This window comes from Rhynchophorus ferrugineus, unplaced genomic scaffold, assembly GCF_030347505.1.
Source record: "Rhynchophorus ferrugineus isolate W39M unplaced genomic scaffold, kcgeb_rfMv2 rfM30, whole genome shotgun sequence".
NCBI lineage: Eukaryota > Metazoa > Arthropoda > Insecta > Coleoptera > Curculionidae > Rhynchophorus > Rhynchophorus ferrugineus.
In genome coordinates, this window is record NW_027472609.1 from 816,296 (window position 1) to 840,419 (window position 24,124).

The following is a 24,124-nucleotide window of genomic DNA, read 5'->3' on the forward strand; positions in this document are numbered from 1 at the left end:
GAACTTAAAAAACAACAGGTAATCAGCAACAAAATCGAGTTCGGAATAGAGAAGGGGTGCCCACAAGGGTCGAGCATAGGCCCGACTCTATGGTTGATTAATATCAACTCCTGGTCCGATAAGATAGCTGATATTGACACACAACAGACACATGTGAGAGCACAAACGTTCGCCGACGACCAAATCATCGCAATCAGCCATCGAACACCTACTGAAATTAAAGAAGAATGGAACAAATGCTGGCGCAAATGCTTAGAATGGAAAGAATATTCAAGAGCACATTGCAATATAGAAAAATCGGAAGCTATGATATATCCAAAGGAGATCCCCTTTACGATGGAAGAATTGAAGAAAAGAAGAAATGACCGCAAGAGATAAATCCCAATAGTACTCAGAAGGACCAGATTTCCGAAGATAGGAATTAAATTAAACGAAGAAATCATAACTCCTAAAGACCAGATGAGGTAATTGGGAGTAGTATTGGATAAAACAAAAATATACATTAACCATCTGAATGCGATTAAAGAAAAGGTCGAAACCGTCGTCGCCAAAACGGCGGGACCCATAAGCAGGAAGTACGGAATTAAGGTAAGGGACATAATTAAAAATGTATACGAGAGAGTCGTAAAGCCAGCCATATTATAAGAGTCCGAGAAATGGGGACGGTACGTAAATAAAGTACACACTCAGAGGAAGCTAAACGCGATTCAAAGATACGCCCCAATACTAATCACCGGCGCGTTTAAAACAGCACCGACGAGCGCGCTACAAGTAATCGCAGGAGTAGTTCCTCTACCAATATAAGCCGAAGCAAGAGAAAAACTGTGGATTCGTTGGGGACCGAGCAGTACGAGATAGGAAGACACATAGCGAAGGTATGGATGGATGCTAATGTGAAGCAGGAAAAAGCAGGAGCGACGGGACGGAGGAAGAGGCATGCATCGGGCTAGAAGAAAATGGAATTAACAGAGAGTAGCTGAATTTCTAGCCGTACAAGAAGCCATAAGAATACTAGAAGAAAAACATGGCGATATGCATGCCGTCAACACTTACAAGCACTGCAAAACAGTAGGGTTTGAAAGTTTAGAGCTAAACCGAAAAGTAGTGCAATTGATAACGAAAAATGGAAACATGGAAGCATACATCAAGAGATTCAGACTGGAAATCACGGAAGAAGTATGCGGATGCAGCCAAGATCAAAAAGATAGTCATCATAAATGAATACACAAACGCCGAAAGGTTGAGCGCCAGAGATCTTTATAAAATTCCGAATGATCAGATGGAAATGAGAAATGCACTCAACAAAACAAACAAGAAGAAAATTGAAATATTGAATGATTGGGCAAACAAAGTTATTAATGAAGAAGAAAATATCGCTGAAGTCCAGCAATCCCAGAACTAACAACTGATAATAACAAAAACAACAAGAAGAAATCAGTAATATAAACCCTCATTATTAATTAAACCAATAAAGCACAATACGAATAATAGCTATGTCAAGATAACTCTCTATACATATAAGAGATGCCCCTTGAGAAACATAGAGATAGGCACAGACAATTCCACAATCCAACAAATAGACATTCAAAATGATTAATATTAGGCATACTATTATTAGATGTTAGCGCTACTGCATGCAACTATTACATAGTTTTTTAAGTCAAAATAATGGTTGCTATAATAAAAGCATCATTAAGTAATTAATATAATAATAATAAGCAAGAAAAAAAAGCCAAATTATAGGAACCATTAAACAATTAAAATAAGCTGACCATCCGGAACGACGAGCATGGGAGAATATGCTTCAATCATGTAAAATGGCATGGAGAAGATCGAGAGGTGCTGATGGTTTGCTTTAGTGTGAGCAATAGCACTACAGATCCGCACCTTCATCACATACACAATCATAGTAGTCTCGTTTTGTCGCCCAACCTACCTAAAAATAAAGAGAATAAGTAAATGGGGTTAAGGACTGCTCAAATAGACAAATAATATCAAAATCCATGAAGAAATACAAATTTTCTAATTTACCAAATGAGATGGCATAAATTCATATCATCTCATATCGTCAAGGTCGTATCTATCTTCGCAAAATAACCTCCTAACAACCTTTGCATAAAACACAATCATCTAAAACAATCATTCAAAGGACAGAGACACACCTCATAAAACAAGACAAATAATACTCATCTTATGGTGTAGAAAACTAGCAAATTCATAGTATCAATAGTCCCAAAATGCTTTCCACCACTAGGACACAATCAATTCCATCAACTCTGCCAAAGAATTCCTAACCTAAAACATAAAAAATCATAAATAAATTGTTGATATCCCTATGGGAGGATGATTGGCAATAAAAGTAGTTGAACAATATGAAACACATTCACGAAGTTACTGCACCGACCCACGGGGTTGTAATCTCAATAGACCTCATACCTTGCAAATCAAAACACATAAGTCATCTAATTAATACATTTTCGAACAGATAAGTCTAATAAAAACAAATATAATATTCAACATACCCGAAAGTACCCAAGCAAAAGTAAAATCCTAATCTGATAGCGTTTAATCATCGAGTACAGAAAGGCTGCATGGTGCCACGGATAGCTTCGGATATATCATCTCCAAATAAATCACGGTCAGTTCTGGCAAAGAATCTGGACGCAGATAATCTAAAAAATAGAAAAAACATAAATACACTGCTGATATCCTGGTGGGAAAATAACTAGCAAGAAAATAAAATAAAACAAAGGTAGTTAAACAACATCAAAACATATTTACGGCGTCACTTCACCGTCCCACGGAGTGGTAATCTCAGTGGACTTCATGCCTTACAAAATCAAAACACAAGGGTCATCTAATTAATCAATTCCGAATAAGAAAAGGCGGATAAAGATGATATCTAAACTCACCCTGAAATAATACCAAATATTCATAAAAAAAGTACAATCCTAGTCTGGTGGTATTCAATCGTCAAGCACAAGCAAATTTCCTAGTGACACAGATGGTGTCCGACAAAATCTCCAAGTGGTGTGAGGAGGTAAAACAAACAAGTCGTAGGTCGCCAAATCACACAAGATCGGCCTAATCCATAAGAAAACCTAAAAACACAACAATAATAAAATAAAATAAACAAAACGTATAAACAGAACGAAGACATAACCTCCCATGCGGGTATGTCAATCCTCCTGAATGGGAGACGAAAACAATATCCAACAACATAAATTACGGGTAATTCTAATTTAATTAATAAAAGGAAAAGATAGTAATCAAAACGGGAATATAAGAAATAATCTACAAAATCTACAAATTAATTGCGAAAATATTAACTAGAGAAAGAGAACAACAAGTGGCGCGCGACATCTAGCATGAACTTAAGCAATCAAAGGATAGGAATTTCAAAAGTGGAAAACCGTAAAATTGTCAACAATATCTTTAAAAAAATATTTTAAAAATTATATTATATTCTACTCTAAATTAATGAAATAAATTTAATTTTTTTTATAACATCTTTATTAGATACGCTTAGTACAATCTTAATTGTTATTATTATTACAATTAATTTATTACTACTTTTCCTATGTGCTTGGATTAATTAGCAAGCAAGACGAGTGCGAGAAAATACATCAGTATGTATTCATCAATTATAAAATTACAATTATTTATTAATTATTAACTTATAGCTATAGTTTACACTAATAATACACACTAAATGTTCACACAAGTTCGTATGGTTTTGTTCGTTTCAATCTCTTGACATCCTGTGCGCTGTCCAGCACTTGTATTGCTTCCACGTTAGAATGATTTAGTAATCTTCTTTCGTGTTTCAAGGCGAAATCCTGCACAACTTCGCAAATCCATTTGATTTCCAGGTCATCGTGCAGTTCTTCATTGGTTACATAGCGTTAGGCATTGGTAATCAATCGAAGAATCTTGTTTTGACAGTGCTGTATGACTAACTGATTTGAATTTTTAGTGCAACCCCATAGGTCCAAATTGGCTTTATAATTGTATTATAGATCAACCTCTTTGATTTTAGATCAAGTTGAGAGTATCTTCCGACTAACCAGTACAGTTGTTTTATTTTGGTTCTAATGTGTTTTGCTTTTTGTCTAACGTAATGCTTCCAATTTAATCTACCGTCAAGATGGATTCCAAGGTATTTTGCTGATTCTGCTTGAGGAATCGGGCATCCATTGAGTGATATAATTAAGTTTTTATTATTTCGCCTTCATGCAATTTTAACGTGGACAGATTTGGAGCTATTAAGTTGAATTTTCCAATCTTTTGTCCATTTGTAGATTTTGTTGACTGCCACTTGCACTTTTTCTATTGCCCTAGGCAGAGATATATCTTTTGCCATAATAACTGTGTCATCAGCAAAGGTTCCAAGAAGTGTTTCTTTTGTTGTTGGAATGTCAGCAGTGTAAAGCAGATACAGGAGAGGTCCTAAGACGCTACCTTGTGGAACTCCAGCCGAGATATTTTTAAATGTCGAGAACGCCATTTCGTGCGATACTCTAAATTTTCTTCCGAATAAATATGACTCCAGCAATTGACAATAGTTACGCGGTAACAATTTGCTCATCTTACAGATTAACCAAAATGCCAAACCCGATCAAAAGCTTGTGAGACATCCAGGAATATTGCAGGGCAGTATTTCTTTTCTTCAAACGCTCTTTCAATAGCCGCAGTTACTCTGTGCACTTGATCGATAGTTGAATGGTGATGTCGAAAACCAAACTGGAAATCTGGTATTGTTACCAAGTGTTTAACACGTTTATATATCAGCTTCTCAAATAGCTTTGATATTGCAGGTAGTAGCGAAACAGGCCTGTAAGATTCGACTTGTCGACTTGCAGGTTTGTCAGGTTTTTTGAGCATAATTATTTGTGCAACTTTAAAGCATTCCGGGACATGCTTCAGCCTTAAACAGGCATTAAATATATATGTCAACATGATGATTGCTTTTCGTGGCAGTTCTTTCAATAATCCAGGTGAAATGTCATCAATACCAGGTGCCTTTTTAGGATTGAGGTTATCAATTTCAGTGGCAACTTCCAGTGGAGAAATTAGATTTAGATCTATATCGGGTTGATAAATAGGAGATGTATCCATGGTATATTATATATCATTTGGCCGAAAAATGTTAGCTAAATATTCTGCGAACAATTCAGCTTTTTCATTGTCGCGTCGAACCCATTCATTTCGATTATTTTTAATAGGCGGTACTCGAATAATTGGTCTTTTAAATCTTCGAGTTGCTTTCCATAGCGAATAATCTTTGTCTGCTTGTGGGCTTAATTCACTTAAATACTTTTGAAAGCAATTCTGTTTATATTCTTTGATCTTTTGATTTGTCTGATTACTAATTCTATTAAACGTGGTTTTGTCAGCAGCATTTCTGGTCCTGTGCCATACTCTTCTAGCTTTTCGTCTTTCTTTTATCATTTCTCTAATTTCGAGGGGGTAAAGTACTTCATATTCTGATTTCTCTCTTGCAATTGGGGTAGCATCTTTTGCAGCTGACCGAATTTGTTTCGGTTATATGTTTGGTTTGTTGCTCAAGATCATCTATAGTTTTAAGTCTTACTTTTGAACTGATTTGTTCCTGCAGTATTAATCTGAATTTGTCCCAGTCAGTATATTTGTTGGTAAGATTAGGCTTTTTTGCTTTTCTTAGGATTGTCGCGCCCAGTGTTAACAATACTGGAGTGTGATCAGATGTTAGATCGCACAAGCTTTCTGTACTAATTTGATTTAATGAGATGCCTTTTGTAATGTAGAAATCCAGCAGGTCTGGGACTTTATTACTGTCTGTGGGCCGGTAAGTGGGTTCGCGCCCTGAATGATAATTACAATTTGTAAGGTTAATGGCTTCGAGTAATTCGTTTCCTTTTCCAGGTGTTATTATTCGTGAACCCCAAGCTGTATGTTTAACATTAAAGTCTCCACCAATAATAAACCGTGGGCCTAATTTTGAAAAGATATCTTTATATTGTTGTTGTGTCATTTTATGTCTCGGTGGACAATATATAGCGCCAATATTTATTTCAGCCCCGTTTTTTTCGATACTAATTATCGTAGCTTGTATTTCTTCATTTTTTATCTCTTCTTGTTCGAAATGTTGTATATTTTGTTTAATTATTAAAGCTGTTCCGCCTCGAGCTCGTTCACTGGGGTGTAGTGTCCAGTAAGCATCATAACCCCGTATTTTAATGTAGTTTTTTTTAGAAAAATGTGTTTCCGATATGAGAGCTATATCTATGTTATATGTTTTTAAGAATAATTCTGGTTCCCGGACTCTTTGATTTAGTCCGTTTGCGTTCCAAGTTATAATTCTTAAAAAAGAATTACTCATTTTGATTTCTCTTTAGCTTGTTTTGGGTAGATTTCCCCAATTCGGATTTCTCCAATTTTTCCACCCTGTCTGCTAACTGACTGAATTTCTGTCTCATTTCGGTCTGGAATTCTTTGAGCAATTTCATCATGTCGACGATAGTTGGCTCGTTGGCCGCAGCGTTCTGCGGTTTCGTATCAATTTGTTTATAATTTGATATTTTGACGTTTATATTTTTGACCGATGGTCTTACGGTTACATAGGTTTTTTTATTTTCAACGGTAGATGTTGTTTCAGAGTTTTTGACTTTGTCAATTTGTCTTAAGCGTTGTTCTGCTGTAATTTTCTTTGGCTGGAGTCCTTTTTTTTTGATATACTGCACATCCTTTATAATTGGCAGGGTGACCTTTTTCATTGCACAACACGCATGTCGCTACACTATTGCGTTGTTTTCTGCACTGAGTTGTGTGATGTTTACCGGCACATTTCACACATCTTGGTTCCCTACTGCAAAAATTTTAGTGTGTCCAAGATTTTGACAGTTTGTGCATTGTGGTATATTTTTATCCTACAGTCTAGTAAATAATTTATGTCGTATATATTTTTATTATTTTCCTTTTGTGTCATGTCTACATAGAACAACGGAAAAGTTTTAATTTGTTTTTCGCCATTTACATTTGTTGTCTTTTTCTTTATAGTCTTTTTCGCTATAGGCGTGACGTGCCCGCAAACCCGTAATTCCGATTTAATATCGTCCTGATCTGTTGTGGACGGTAATCCTCTAATGACTACTTTATACCACTTATCACTTTTTAACTGATAAGTGTGATATTCGAGTTTATTGAATGAATTGTTTTTCTTCATCTCAATGAGATGCTTTTTTATATTCCTATAGTCTGTTTCATTGTTAAGGGTTACGTTAATATCATTGTTAGACAAAGCTTTAAACTGCACTCGGTCAGAGGCTACTCCCTTTATTTCTGATCTAAATAAATTAAAATTGCCAACATTGCTTACCTTGATCGGAGGGGTCAGAGGGATTTTGTTTTCTTGCTTCTTTTTTTTAATATTTATACCAGTTTTTGCGATTGGCGATGGCATCATCTGAGACTTCTTCCTCTTTTTATCCTTCTTGTTTGTTACTTCGGTCCAGTCAGACTGTTCCCCTACCTCTAATGCTAGTTCGTCTTCATCCGTGTAGTAGTCTTCTGCATAATTAGTATGCCTTTTTGGTGTATCTTGCGTGTGACCTTGCAGTTGCAAACGGATAGCAGCCATATCCTTAGATAATTGCAACAGTTGTTGGTTCAGACGCTCATTATTCATTCTTAATTCCTTGTTTTCTTTCAATAATATATTCAAATCCATGTTGTTGTCCATGATGTTATAATTAAATGTTTTTTTCACTAACTTTCACTTTTTCCCTTTTCTGGAAAACGTAGAACGTCTTTTGTTTGAGAGTTTGAGTCTTTTATTTCCTTCACGTTGGGTTGGCCGTTTCACCGTATCCCGAACCTGGGAGTTCTTTGAAACCGTTAACAGAAATTGACCGTAGAAAATATATAGATATATTTTTATTTGATATTTACGGAGACTCGTTTTCGGGAAAGAAAAAACACGTCTTGACTCTATGAAGGTCGGGACCGAACTGAATTTTAATATAAATTAAATGATAGACTTTGAACAAGACATCTGACTGAGCAAGTTAGGCTCGTAACCAACAGATATTGTCTAAAATATAAGACATATCGATTCATCTCCACAGACAGAAACCGCGTCGCGAATATTTTAATGAAAATGGACATAGTAACAGAAAAGGTGCTGAAAGCCAAATCCGCAGTCGTGATGCCAAATACTATATAAGTCCAGAGCATCACGAATGCGGAAGCAATGGTGGAGGAGATGATAAACAGAAAATTGGGACAAATACAGCACGAAACAGACAAGAGAATACAAAAAATAGAATCCCTATTGCAAGAGAGTATTCTCCAGCAGTCCTCGCCAGGCCAGTGATGATGGATGTAAGCACGCAGACCGACATCAGCAGAAGAATCGAGATGACTACCGTGGAGTTACAGACCGAAAGTACATACGATCTGTACGTACAATGAGGTCGCGGCGACAAAAAAGAATAATGAAAATAAAACACTGTCGAAGCCACAAAAAGCCCAGTCAAAGGCATCGAAATCCACCAGACCTAATCTAGAATGGCAAAATCCGAAACAGATTAATAATATATACGAAATTAAAATCAGAAAGGAAAAAGCAAGTGGCGCGGAGACATTAGCCGCCATCAGAGGCAAGCTAACCCGTAAAGAGTTAGCAGGAGATGGCCTCAAACACGTAAGAGTACACAGACATGGACTGGTATCACTGATCTGTAAAGACCAGAAACAAAAGAAAGACCTGATAGAAAAAATAAGCTCTGTACATGGTATCAAAATCGATAATAGTGAAAAACGTCCCAAATTCAGAATCCCAGGGGTATCCAGGGATATCACAGACGAACAAATAATAGAAGATCTGGCTGATCAAAACGAAGAGAATATGAACATCATCCAAGAAGAAAGAAAAAAGACTGACAACAACGAAGAACCAGAAGAAATCATCAAGGTAGTAAAGAAATATATATGCAAAAACCCAGAAAGAAACAACGTTATAATCGAAACAATTCCCAGCATATACAGAGCAGTGTTAAAAAAGGGCAAAGTCTTTGTAGGGTACTTGAGACAATTCGTTGATGATTTCAACGCAATTCTACTATGCTATAAATGCAGCAGATTCGGGCACAAGCAGATACATTGTAGAAGCGCACAGTGTTGTTTTATATGTGCAGGACCGCACGGGGGAAGGGACTGCAAGAGTAGCACCACGAATTGTGCGAACTGCAAATGAGCAGGAGCACCGGAGGTAAACTCCGACAATAGAGTAAATGATAGAACCTGTCCAATATACAAGAAAAGAAAAGAAGAAGCCATCGAAGAAATGAAACAGAAATGGCTCTAAAAATCCTACAGATAAACATCGAAAAAGGCATCCAGGCCAGCACGCTCATGAGAGCGAAAGCCGACAAAGAAAAATACGACATAATCTTGGTGCGAGAACCAGCAACAAGAACTAAGAAATGTCGGGACCGGACAAAGTCATAGTCAAACTATTAGACTGCGATTTACTAATCACCAACGTATACGCGCATCAGACAGGAGACAACATAAATTGCTTAGAAGAAAAAGAAGAACAATGGCAGAAATACCAGAAGAAATGGATATTAGCTGGTGATTTTAATGCCAAGCACACTTTATGTTTATTGTATAACAACAAAGGTTCAAATCTGATAATCTAGACCATATCATACCGACTGGAATTAGTGCAGAATGAACAAACAGCTCCCACCTTTATCAGTAGTAGTGGAAACAGCAACATTGATGAGTGACGAGAAGTGAACGTGATCAACTGGACGGTACAAGAAACTGAAGAGACACTAAGCGACCACAAACACATCCTCTTCGAAATAGAGGGTAAACCCCAGAGAAATAAGACATCGAAGAAAGAGTTTGATTATCACGGGACCAGCTGGCAAAGAGTCACTGACGGGTTGCTAGTCGCGAGCACAGAAATATGGGCGACGATGCAAATAGACGAAATTGAAAAACAAGCGGAGCAAATGCAAGCAGCTTTCAAGAAATCTACTAAACTGTTAAAAACAACCAAGACAACGAATGATGGGATGGAGAACGCCAACAGAAGAAATTGGAACTTAGAAGAAAAGCTGATTCGATCAGACGAGAAGACGGGGATAAGACCGACCTCGTGATTCCCTCACTCCCTATGGAGTAATGAAGCGAGCATTCAAGAAGCTTGTCAAAGAAAAGAAGAAGAAGCATGTAGAAGAAATAATTATAAATAGAAAACACATTCGACATTGAACCATGGCATAGAGTCTGGAAAATAAATAAAGACTCTAGGAGTCAGCAGGGGGAAAATAGTTGAAATAATGGAAGATGCCGAACCGGGCAATATGTATAACCTGGAGAAAGAAAAGGTAGAAAAATATCATCCAAAACAAGAGGAGGAAGAAAAAGAACAACTTGTAAGGATCACGACAAGGGTCACCAATGGAGAATGGAGCAAACAAGAAGAAGACGAAGAAGAAATACAAGAAGCTGAACTAGACTGGGTCATAATGAACTTAAAAAACAACAGGTAATCAGCAACAAAATCGAGTTCGGAATAGAGAAGGGGTGCCCACAAGGGTCGAGCATAGGCCCGACCCTATGGTTGATTAATATCAACTCCTGGTCCGATAAGATAGCTGATATTGACACACAACAGACACATGTGAGAGCACAAACGTTCGCCGACGACCAAATCATCGCAATCAGCCATCGAACACCTACTGAAATTAAAGAAGAATGGAACAAATGCTGGCGCAAATGCTTAGAATGGAAAGAATATTCAAGAGCACATTGCAATATAGAAAAATCGGAAGCTATGATATATCCAAAGGAGATCCCCTTTACGATGGAAGAATTGAAGAAAAGAAGAAATGACCGCAAGAGATAAATCCCAATAGTACTCAGAAGGACCAGATTTCCGAAGATAGGAATTAAATTAAACGAAGAAATCATAACTCCTAAAGACCAGATGAGGTAATTGGGAGTAATATTGGATAAAACAAAAATATACATTAACCATCTGAATGCGATTAAAGAAAAGGTCGAAACCGTCGTCGCCAAAACGGCGGGACCCATAAGCAGGAAGTACGGAATTAAGGTAAGGGACATAATTAAAAATGTATACGAGAGAGTCGTAAAGCCAGCCATATTATAAGAGTCCGAGAAATGGGGACGGTACGTAAATAAAGTACACACTCAGAGGAAGCTAAACGCGATTCAAAGATACGCCCCAATACTAATCACCGGCGCGTTTAAAACAGCACCGACGAGCGCGCTACAAGTAATCGCAGGAGTAGTTCCTCTACCAATAGAAGCCGAAGCAAGAGCATGAGCGGCAGAAAAATGCGGTTATACACCAGGCCCGCCAAGGCCGGAGTAAAAATACATGTGCTGGCCATGAGAAAAACTGTGGATTCGTTGGGGACCGAGCAGTACGAGATAGGAAGACACATAGCGAAGGTATGGATGGATGCTAATGTGAAGCAGGAAAAAGCAGGAGCGACGGGACGGAGGAAGAGGCATGCATCGGGCTAGAAGAAAATGGAATTAACAGAGAGTAGCTGAATTTCTAGCCGTACAAGAAGCCATAAGAATACTAGAAGAAAAACATGGCGATATGCATGCCGTCAACACTTACAAGCACTGCAAAACAGTAGGGTTTGAAAGTTTAGAGCTAAACCGAAAAGTAGTGCAATTGATAACAAACCATGGAAACATGGAAGCATACATCAAGAGATTCAGACTGGAAATCACGGAAGAAGTATGCGGATGCAGCCAAGATCAAAAAGATAGTCATCATAAATGAATACACAAACGCCGAAAGGTTGAGCGCCAGAGATCTTTATAAAATTCCGAATGATCAGATGGAAATGAGAAATGCACTCAACAAAACAAACAAGAAGAAAATTGAAATATTGAATGATTGGGCAAACAAAGTTATTAATGAAGAAGAAAATATCGCTGAAGTTCAGCAATCCCAGAACTGACAACTGATAATAACAAAAACAACAAGAAGAAATCAGTAATATAAACCCTCATTATTAATTAAACCAATAAAGCACAATACGAATAATAGCTATGTCAAGATAACTCTCTATACATATAAGAGATGCCCCTTGAGAAACATAGAGATAGGCACAGACAATTCCACAATCCAACAAATAGACATTCAAAATGATTAATATTAGGCATACTATTATTAGATGTTAGCGCTACTGCATGCAACTATTACATAGTTTTTTAAGTCAAAATAATGGTTGCTATAATAAAAGCATCATTAAGTAATTAATATAATAATAATAAGCAAGAAAAAAAAGCCAAATTATAGGAACCATTAAACAATTAAAATAAGCTGACCATCCGGAACGACGAGCATGGGAGAATATGCTTCAATCATGTAAAATGGCATGGAGAAGATCGAGAGGTGCTGATGGTTTGCTTTAGTGTGAGCAATAGCACTACAGATCCGCACCTTCATCACATACACAATCATAGGAGTCTCGTTTTGTCGCCCAACCTACCTAAAAATAAAGAGAATAAGTAAATGGGGTTAAGGATTGCTCAAATAGACAAATAATATCAAAATCCATGAAGAAATACAAATTTTCTAATTTACCAAATGAGATGGCATAAATTCATATCATCTCATATCGTCAAGGTCGTATCTATCTTCGCAAAATAACCTCCTAACAACCTTTGCATAAAACACAATCATTTAAAACAATCATTCAAAGGACAGAGACACACCTCATAAAACAAGACAAATAACACTCATCTTATGGTGTAGAAAACTCGCAAATTCATAGTATCAATAGTCCCAAAATGCTTTCCACCACTAGGACACAATCAATTCCATCAACTCTGCCAAAGAATTCCTAACCTAAAACATAAAAAATCATAAATAAACTGTTGATATCCCTATGGGAGGATGATTGGCAATAAAAGTAGTTGAACAATATGAAACACATTCACGAAGTTACTGCACCGACCCACGGGGTTGTAATCTCAATAGACCTCATACCTTGCAAATCAAAACACATAAGTCATCTAATTAATACATTTTCGAACAGATAAGTCTAATAAAAACAAATATAATATTCAACATACCCGAAAGTACCCAAGCAAAAGTAAAATCCTAATCTGATAGCGTTTAATCATCGAGTACAGAAGGGCTGCATGGTGCCACGGATAGCTTCGGATATATCATCTCCAAATAAATCACGGTCAGTTCTGGCAAAGAATCTGGACGCAGATAATCTAAAAAATAGAAAAAACATAAATACACTGCTGATATCCTGGTGGGAAAATAACTAGCAAGAAAATAAAATAAAACAAATGTAGTTAAACAACATCAAAACATATTTACGGCGTCACTTCACCGTCCCACGGAGTGGTAATCTCAGTGGACTTCATGCCTTACAAAATCAAAACACAAGGGTCATCTAATTAATCAATTCCGAATAAGAAAAGGCGGATAAAGATGATATCTAAACTCACCCTGAAATAATACCAAATATTCATAAAAAAGTACAATCCTAGTCTGGTGGTATTCAATCGTCAAGCACAAGCAAATTTCCTAGTGACACAGATGGTGTCCGACAAAATCTCCAAGTGGTGTGAGGAGGTAAAACAAACAAGTCGTAGGTCGCCAAATCACACAAGATCGGCCTAATCCATAAGAAAACCTAAAAACACAACAATAATAAAATAAAATAAACAAAACGTATAAACAGAACGAAGACATAACCTCCCATAAGGGTATGTGGGGTATGTCAATCCTCCTGAATGGGAGACGAAAACAATATCCAACAACATAAATTACGGGTAATTCTAATTTAATTAATAAAAGGAAAAGATAGTAATCAAAACGGGAATATAAGAAATAATCTACAAAATCTACAAATTAATTGCGAAAATATTAACTAGAGAAAGAGAACAACAAGTGGCGCGCGACATCTAGCATGAACTTAAGCAATCAAAGGATAGGAATTTCAAAAGTGGAAAACCGTAAAATTGTCAACAATATCTTTAAAAAAATATTTTAAAAATTATATTATATTCTACTCTAAATTAATGAAATAAATTTAATTTTTTTTATAACATCTTTATTAGATACGCTTAGTACAATCTTAATTGTTATTATTATTACAATTAATTTATTACTACTTTTCCTATGTGCTTGGATTAATTAGCAAGCAAGACGAGTGCGAGAAAATATATCAGTATGTATTCCTCAATTATAAAATTACAATTATTTATTAATTATTAACTTATAGCTATAGTTTACACTAATAATACACACTAAATATTCACACAAGTTCGTATGGTTTTGTTCGTTTCAATCTCTTGACATCCTGTGCGCTGTCCAGCACTTGTATTGCTTCCACGTTAGAATGATTTAGTAATCTTCTTTCGTGTTTCAAGGCGAAATCCTGCACAACTTCGCAAATCCATTTGATTTCCAGGTCATCGTGCAGTTCTTCATTGGTTACATAGCGATAGGCATTGGTAATCAATCGAAGAATCTTGTTTTGACAGCGCTGTATGACTAACTGATTTGAATTTTTAGTGCAACCCCATAGGTCCAAATTGGCTTTATAATTGTATTATAGATCAACCTCTTTGATTTTAGATCAAGTTGAGAGTATCTTCCGACTAACCAGTACAGTTGTTTTATTTTGGTTCTAATGTGTTTTGCTTTTTGTCTAACGTAATGCTTCCAATTTAATCTACCGTCAAGATGGATTCCAAGGTATTTTGCTGATTCTGCTTGAGGAATCGGGCATCCATTGAGTGATATAATTAAGTTTTTATTATTTCGCCTTCATGCAATTTTAACGTGGACAGATTTGGAGCTATTAAGTTGAATTTTCCAATCTTTTGTCCATTTGTAGATTTTGTTGACTGCCACTTGCACTTTTTCTATTGCCCTAGGCAGAGATATATCTTTTGCCATAATAACTGTGTCATCAGCAAAGGTTCCAAGAAGTGTTTCTTTTGTTGTTGGAATGTCAGCAGTGTAAAGCAGATACAGGAGAGGTCCTAAGACGCTACCTTGTGGAACTCCAGCCGAGATATTTTTAAATGTCGAGAACGCCATTTCGCGCGATACTCTAAATTTTCTTCCGAATAAATATGACTCCAGCAATTGACAATAGTTACGCGGTAACAATTTGCTCATCTTACAGATTAACCAAAATGCCAAACCCGATCAAAAGCTTGTGAGACATCCAGGAATATTGCAGGGCAGTATTTCTTTTCTTCAAACGCTCTTTCAATAGCCGCAGTTACTCTGTGCACTTGATCGATAGTTGAATGGTGATGTCGAAAACCAAACTGGAAATCTGGTATTGTTACCAAGTGTTTAACACGTTTATATATCAGCTTCTCAAATAGCTTTGATATTGCAGGTAGTAGCGAAACAGGCCTGTAAGATTCGACTTGTCGACTTGCAGGTTTGTCAGGTTTTTTGAGCATAATTATTTGTGCAACTTTAAAGCATTCCGGGACATGCTTCAGCCTTAAACAGGCATTAAATATATATGTCAACATGATGATTGCTTTTCGTGGCAGTTCTTTCAATAATCCAGGTGAAATGTCATCAATACCAGGTGCCTTTTTAGGATTGAGGTTATCAATTTCAGTGGCAACTTCCAGTGGAGAAATTAGATTTAGATCTATATCGGGTTGATAAATAGGAGATGTATCCATGGTATATTATATATCATTTGGCCGAAAAATGTTAGCTAAATATTCTGCGAACAATTCAGCTTTTTCATTGTCGCGTCGAACCCATTCATTTCGATTATTTTTAATAGGCGGTACTCGAATAATTGGTCTTTTAAATCTTCGAGTTGCTTTCCATAGCGAATAATCTTTGTCTGCTTGTGGGCTTAATTCACTTAAATACTTTTGAAAGCAATTCTGTTTATATTCTTTGATCTTTTGATTTGTCTGATTACTAATTCTATTAAACGTGGTTTTGTCAGCAGCATTTCTGGTCCTGTGCCATACTCTTCTAGCTTTTCGTCTTTCTTTTATCATTTCTCTAATTTCGAGGGGGTAAAGTACTTCATATTCTGATTTCTCTCTTGCAATTGGGGTAGCATCTTTTGCAGCTGACCGAATTTGTTTCGGTTATATGTTTGGTTTGTTGCTCAAGATCATCTATAGTTTTAAGTCTTACTTTTGAACTGATTTGTTCCTGCAGTATTAATCTGAATTTGTCCCAGTCAGTATATTTGTTGGTAAGATTAGGCTTTTTTGCTTTTCTTAGGATTGTCGCGCCCAGTGTTAACAATACTGGAGTGTGATCAGATGTTAGATCGCACAAGCTTTCTGTACTAATATGATTTAATGAGATGCCTTTTGTAATGTAGAAATCCAGCAGGTCTGGGACTTTATTACTGTCTGTGGGCCAGTAAGTGGGTTCGCGCCCTGAATGATAATTACAATTTGTAAGGTTAATGGCTTCGAGTAATTCGTTTCCTTTTCCAGGTGTTATTATTCGTGAACCCCAAGCTGTATGTTTAACATTAAAGTCTCCACCAATAATAAACCGTGGGCCTAATTTTGAAAAGATATCTTTAAATTGTTGTTGTGTCATTTTATGTCTCGGTGGACGATATATAGCGCCAATATTTATTTCAGCCCCGTTTTTTTCGATACAAATTATCGTAGCTTGTATTTCTTCATTTTTTATCTCTTCTTGTTCGAAATGTTGTATATTTTGTTTAATTATTAAAGCTGTTCCGAATCGAGCTCGTTCACTGGGGTGTAGTGTCCAGTAAGCATCATAACCCCGTATTTTAATGTAGTTTTTTTTAGAAAAATGTGTTTCCGATATGAGAGCTATATCTATGTTATATGTTTTTAAGAATAATTCTAGTTCCCGGACTCTTTGATTTAGTCCGTTTGCGTTCCAAGTTATAATTCTTAAAAAAGAATTACTCATTTTGATTTCTCTTTAGCTTGTTTTGGGTAGATTTCCCCAATTCGGATTTCTCCAATTTTTCCACCCTGTCTGCTAACTGACTGAATTTCTGTCTCATTTCGGTCTGGAATTCTTTGAGCAATTTCATCATGTCGACGATAGTTGGCTCGTTGGCCGCAGCGTTCTGCGGTTTCGTATCAATTTGTTTATCATTTGATATTTTGACGTTTATATTTTTGACCGATGGTCTTACGGTTTCATAGGTTTTTTTATTTTCAACGGTAGATGTTGTTTCAGAGTTTTTGACTTTGTCAATTTGTCTTAAGCGTTGTTCTGCTGTAATTTTCTTTGGCTGGAGTCCTTTTTTTTTGATATACTGCACATCCTTTATAATTGGCAGGGTGACCTTTTTCATTGCACAACACGCATGTCGCTACACTATTGCGTTGTTTTCTGTACTGAGTTGTGTGATGTTTACCGGCACATTTCACACATCTTGGTTCCCTACTGCAAAAATTTTAGTGTGTCCAAGATTTTGACAGTTTGTGCATTGTGGTATATTTTTATCCTACAGTCTAGTAAATAATTTATGTCGTATATATTTTTATTATTTTCCTTTTGTGTCATGTCTACATAGAACAACGGAAAAGTTTTAATTTGTTTTTCGCCATTTACATTTGTTGTCTTTTTCTTTATAGTCTTTTTCGCTATAGGCGTGACGTGCCCGCAAACCCGTAATTCCGATTTAATATCGTCCTGATCTGTTGTGGACGGTAATCCTCTAATGACTACTTTATACCACTTATCACTTTTTAACTGATAAGTGTGATATTCGAGTTTATTGAATGAATTGTTTTTCTTCATCTCAATGAGATGCTTTTTTATATTCCTATAGTCTGTTTCATTGTTAAGGGTTACGTTAATATCATTGTTAGACAAAGCTTTAAACTGCACTCGGTCAGAGGCTACTCCCTTTATTTCTGATCTAAATAAATTAAAATTGCCAACATTGCTTACCTTGATCGGAGGGGTCAGAGGGATTTTGTTTTCTTGCTTCTTTTTTTTAATATTTATACCAGTTTTTGCGATTGGCGATGGCATCATCTGAGACTTCTTCCTCTTTTTATCCTTCTTGTTTGTTACTTCGGTCCTGTCAGACTGTTCCCCTACCTCTAATGCTAGTTCGTCTTCATCCGTGTAGTAGTCTTCTGCATAATTAGTATGCCTTTTTGGTGTATCTTGCGTGTGACCTTGCAGTTGCAAACGGATAGCAGCAATATCCTTAGATAATTGCAACAGTTGTTGGTTCAGACGCTCATTATTCATTCTTAATTCCTTGTTTTCTTTCAATAATATATTCAAATCCATGTTGTTGTCCATGATGTTATAATTAAATGTTTTTTTCACTAACTTTCACTTTTTCCCTTTTCTGGAAAACGTAGAACGTCTTTTGTTTGAGAGTTTGAGTCTTTTATTTCCTTCACGTTGGGTTGGCCGTTTCACCGTATCCCGAACCTGGGAGTTCTTTGAAACCGTTAACAGAAATTGACCGTAGAAAATATATAGATATATTTTTATTTGATATTTACGGAGACTCGTTTTCGGGAAAGAAAAAACACGTCTTGACTCTATGAAGGTCGGGACCGAACTGAATTTTAATATAAATTAAATGATAGACTTTGAACAAGACATCTGACTGAGCAAGTTAGGCTCGTAACCAACAGATATTGTCTAAAATATAAGACATATCGATTCATCTCCACAGACAGAAACCGCGTCGCGAATATTTTAATGAAAATGGACATAGTAACAGAAAAGGTGCTGAAAGCCAAATCCGCAGTCGTGATGCCAAATACTATATAAGTCCAGAGCATCACGAATGCGGAAGCAATGGTGGAGGAGATGATAAACAGAAAATTGGGACAAATACAGCACGAAACAGACAAGAGAATACAAAAAATAGAATCCCTATTGCAAGAGAGTATTCTCCAGCAGTCCTCGCCAGGCCAGTGATGATGGATGTAAGCACGCAGACCGACATCAGCAGAAGAATCGAGATGACTACCGTGGAGTTACAGACCGAAAGTACATCCAATACGATCTGTACGTACAATGAGGTCGCGGCGACAAAAAAGAATAATGAAAATAAAACACTGTCGAAGCCACAAAAAGCCCAGTCAAAGGCATCGAAATCCACCAGACCTAATCTAGAATGGCAAAATCCGAAACAGATTAATAATATATACGAAATTAAAATCAGAAAGGAAAAAGCAAGTGGCGCGGAGACATTAGTCGCCATCAGAGGCAAGCTAACCCGTAAAGAGTTAGCAGGAGATGGCCTCAAACACGTAAGAGTACACAGACATGGACTGGTATCACTGATCTGTAAAGACCAGAAACAAAAGAAAGACCTGATAGAAAAAATAAGCTCTGTACATGGTATCAAAATCGATAATAGTGAAAAACGTCCCAAATTCAGAATCCCAGGGGTATCCAGGGATATCACAGACGAACAAATAATAGAAGATCTGGCTGATCAAAACGAAGAGAATATGAACATCATCCAAGAAGAAAGAAAAAAGACTGACAACAACGAAGAACCAGAAGAAATCATCAAGGTAGTAAAGAAATATATATGCAAAAACCCAGAAAGAAACAACGTTATAATCGAAACAATTCCCAGCATATACAGAGCAGTGTTAAAAAAGGGCAAAGTCTTTGTAGGGTACTTGAGACAATTCGTTGATGATTTCAACGCAATTCTACTATGCTATAAATGCAGCAGATTCGGGCACAAGCAGATACATTGTAGAAACGCACAGTGTTGTTTTATATGTGCAGGACCGCACGGGGGAAGGGACTGCAAGAGTAGCACCACGAATTGTGCGAACTGCAAATGAGCAGGAGCACCGGAGGTAAACTCCGACAATAGAGTAAATGATAGAACCTGTCCAATATACAAGAAAAGAAAAGAAGAAGCCATCGAAGAAATGAAACAGAAATGGCTCTAAAAATCCTACAGATAAACATCGAAAAAGGCATCCAGGCCAGCACGCTCATGAGAGCGAAAGCCGACAAAGAAAAATACGACATAATCTTGGTGCGAGAACCAGCAACAAGAACTAAGAAATGTCGGGACCGGACAAAGTCATAGTCAAACTATTAGACTGCGATTTACTAATCACCAACGTATACGCGCATCAGACAGGAGACAACATAAATTGCTTAGAAGAAAAAGAAGAACAATGGCAGAAATACCAGAAGAAATGGATATTAGCTGGTGATTTTAATGCCAAGCACACTTTATGTTTATTGTATAACAACAAAGGTTCAAATCTGATAATCTAGACCATATCATACCGACTGGAATTAGTGCAGAATGAACAAACAGCTCCCACCTTTATCAGTAGTAGTGGAAACAGCAACATTGATGAGTGACGAGAAGTGAACGTGATCAACTGGACGGTACAAGAAACTGAAGAGACACTAAGCGACCACAAACACATCCTCTTCGAAATAGAGGGTAAACCCCAGAGAAATAAGACATCGAAGAAAGAGTTTGATTATCACGGGACCAGCTGGCAAAGAGTCACTGACGGGTTGCTAGTCGCGAGCACAGAAATATGGGCGCGATGCAAATAGACGAAATTGAAAAACAAGCGGAGCAAATGCAAGCAGCTTTCAAGAAATCTACTAAACTGTTAAAAACAACCAAGACAACGAATGATGGGATGGAGAACGCCAACAGAAGAAATTGGAACTTAGAAGAAAAGCCGATTCGATCAGACGAGAAGACGGGGATAAGACCGACCTCGTGATTCCCTCACTCCCTATGGAGTAATGAAGCGAGCATTCAAGAAGCTTGTCAAAGAAAAGAAGAAGAAGCATGTAAAAGAAATAATTATAAATAGAAAACACATTCGACATTGAACCATGGCATAGAGTCTGGAAAATAATAAAGACTCTAGGAGTCAGCAGGGGGAAAATAGTTGAAATAATGGACGATGTAGAACCGGGCAATATGTATAACCTGGAGAAAGAAAAGGTAGAAAAGAGGAGGAAGAAAAAGAACAACTTGTAAGGATCATGACAAGGGTCACCAATGGAGAATGGAACAAACAAGAAGAAGACGAAGAAGAAATACAAGAAGCTGAACTAGACTGGGCCATAATGAACTTAAAAAACAACAGGTAATCAGCAACAAAATCGAGTTCGGAATAGAGAAGGGGTGCCCACAAGGGTCGAGCATAGGCCCGACTCTATGGTTGATTAATATCAACTCCTGGTTCGATAAGATAGCTGATATTGACACACAACAGACACATGTGAGAGCACAAACGTTCGCCGACGACCAAATCATCGCAATCAGCCATCGAACACCTACTGAAAATTAAAGAAGAATGGAACAAATGCTGGCGCAAATGCTTAGAATGGAAAGAATATTCAAGAGCACATTACAATATAGAAAAATCGGAAGCTATGATATATCCAAAGGAGATCCCCTTTACGATGGAAGAATTGAAGAAAAGAAGAAATGACCGCAAGAGATAAATCCCAGTAGTACCCAGGAGGACCAGATTTCCGAAGATAGGAATTAAATTAAACGAAGAAATCATAACTCCTAAAGACCATATGGGGTAATTGGGAGTAATATTGGATAAGACAAAAATATACATTAACCACCTGAATGCGATTAAAGAAAAGGTCGAAACTGTCGTTGCCAAAACGGTGGGACCTATAAGCAGGAAGTACGGAAATAAGGTAAGGGACATAATGAAAAATGTATACGAGAGAGTCGTAAAGCCAGCCATATTATAAGGGTCCGAGAAATGGGGACGGTACGTAAATAAAGTAAACACTCAGAGGAAGCTAAACGCGATTCAAAGATACGCCCCAATACTAATCACCGGCGCGTTTAAAACAGCACCGACGAGCGCGCTACAAGTAATCGCAGGAGTAGTTCCTCTACCAATAGAAGCCGAACCAAGAGCATGAGCGGCAGAAAAATGCGGTTATAGACAAGGCCCGCCAAGGGCGGAGTAAAAATACATGTGCTGGCCATGAGAAAAACCGTGGATTCGTTGGGGACCGAGCAGTACGAGATAGGAAGACACATAGCGAAGGTATGGATGGATGCTAATGTGAAGCAGGAAAAAGCAGGAGCGACGGGACGGAGGAAGAGGCATGCATCAGGCTAGAAGAAAATGGAATTAACAGAGAGTAGCTGAATTTCTAGCCATACAAGAAGCCATAAGAATACTAGAAGAAAAACATGGCGATATGCATGCCGTCAACACTTACAAGCACTGCAAAACAGTAGGGTTTGAAAGTTTAGAGGTAAACCGAAAAGCAGTGCAACTGATAACAAACCATGGAAACATGGAAGCATACATCAAGAGATTCATACTGGAAATCACGTAAGGAGTATGCGGATGCAGCCAAGATCAAGAAGATAGTCATCATAAATTAATGCACAAACGCCGAAAGGTTGAGCGCCAGAGATCTTTATAAAATTCCGAATGATCAGATGGAAATGAGAAATGAACTCAACAAAACAAACAAGAAGAAAATTGAAATATTGAATGATTGGGCAAACAAAGTTATTAATGAAGAAAATATCGCTGAAGTCCAGCAATCCCAGAACTGACAACTGATAATAACAAAAACAACAAGAAGAAATCAGTAATATAAACCCTCATTATTAATTAAACCAATAAAGCACAATACGAATAATAGCTATGTCAAGATAACTCTCTATACATATAAGAGATGCCCCTTGAGAAACATAGAGATAGGCACAGACAATTCCACAATCCCACAAATAGACATTCAAAATGATTAATATTAGGCATACTATTATTAGATGTTAGCACTACTGCATGCAACTATTACATAGTTTTTTAAGTCAAAATAATGGTTGCTATAATAAAAGCATCATTAAGTAATTAATATAATAATAATAAGCAAGAAAAAAAAGCCAAATTATAGGAACCACTAAACAATTAAAATAAGCTGACCATCCGGAACGACGAGCATGGGAGAATATGCTTCAATCATGTAAAATGGCATGGAGAAGATCGAGAGGTGCTGATGGTTTGCTTTAGTGTGAGCAATAGCACTACAGATCCGCACCTTCATCACATACACAATCATAGGAGTCTCGTTTTGTCGCCCAACCTACCTAAAAATAAAGAGAATAAGTAAATGGGGTTAAGGACTGCTCAAATAGACAAATAATATCAAAATCCATGAAGAAATACAAATTTTCTAATTTACCAAATGAGATGGCATAAATTCATATCATCTCATATCGTCAAGGTCGTATCTATCTTCGCAAAATAACCTCCTAACAACCTTTGCATAAAACACAATCATTCAAAGGACAGAGACACACCTCATAAAACAAGACAAATAATACTCATCTTATGGTGTAGAAAACTAGCAAATTCATAGTATCAATAGTCCCAAAATGCTTTCCACCACTAGGACACAATCAATTCCATCAACTCTGCCAAAGAATCCCTAACCTAAAACATAAAAAATCATAAATAAACTGTTGATATCCCTATGGGAGGATGATTGGCAATAAAAGTAGTTGAACAATATGAAACACATTCACGAAGTTACTGCACCGACCCACGGGGTTGTAATCTCAATAGACCTCATACCTTGCAAATCAAAACACATAAGTCATCTAATTAATACATTTTCGAACAGATAAGTCTAATAAAAACAAATATAATATTCAACATACCCGAAAGTACCCAAGCAAAAGTAAAATCCTAATCTGATAGCGTTTAATCATCGAGTACAGAAGGGCTGCATGGTGCCACGGATAGCTTCGGATATATCATCTCCAAATAAATCACGGTCAGTTCTGGCAAAGAATCTGGACGCAGATAATCTAAAAAATAGAAAAAACATAAATACACTGCTGATATCCTGGTGGGAAAATAACTAGCAAGAAAATAAAATAAAACAAAGGTAGTTAAACAACATCAAAACATATTTACGGCGTCACTTCACCGTCCCACGGAGTGGTAATCTCAGTGGACTTCATGCCTTACAAAATCAAAACACAAGGGTCATCTAGTTAATCAATTCCGAATAAGAAAAGGCGGATAAAGATGATATCTAAACTCACCCTGAAATAATACCAAATATTCATAAAAAAGT

At 37.0% G+C, this 24,124-nt stretch overlaps 3 long non-coding RNA genes across 3 annotated transcripts in view; 1 reads left to right on the forward strand and 2 right to left on the reverse strand.

The window, feature by feature from the left end:
• LOC143205886 (uncharacterized) overlaps window positions 1-11,685 on the forward strand; it is a 28,446-nt gene extending 16,761 nt beyond the window's left edge. The window contains exon 2 of the long non-coding RNA XR_013007960.1: window positions 11,307-11,685. This is a non-coding gene — a long non-coding RNA (uncharacterized LOC143205886). The remainder of the gene's footprint in view (window positions 1-11,306) is intronic.
• LOC143205896 (uncharacterized) lies at window positions 2,985-12,678 on the reverse strand. Its single transcript, XR_013007971.1, has 3 exons — window positions 12,632-12,678; window positions 12,488-12,536; window positions 2,985-3,101 (listed from the first exon to the last, which is right to left on the reverse strand). It is a non-coding gene; the product is annotated as an uncharacterized LOC143205896 (long non-coding RNA).
• A 905-nt stretch (window positions 12,679-13,583) lies between these two features.
• Window positions 13,584-23,271, reverse strand: LOC143205897 (uncharacterized). The gene is made up of 3 exons (XR_013007972.1): window positions 23,225-23,271; window positions 23,081-23,129; window positions 13,584-13,700 (listed from the first exon to the last, which is right to left on the reverse strand). It is a non-coding gene; the product is annotated as an uncharacterized LOC143205897 (long non-coding RNA).
• Window positions 23,272-24,124: the final 853 nt, after the last annotated feature.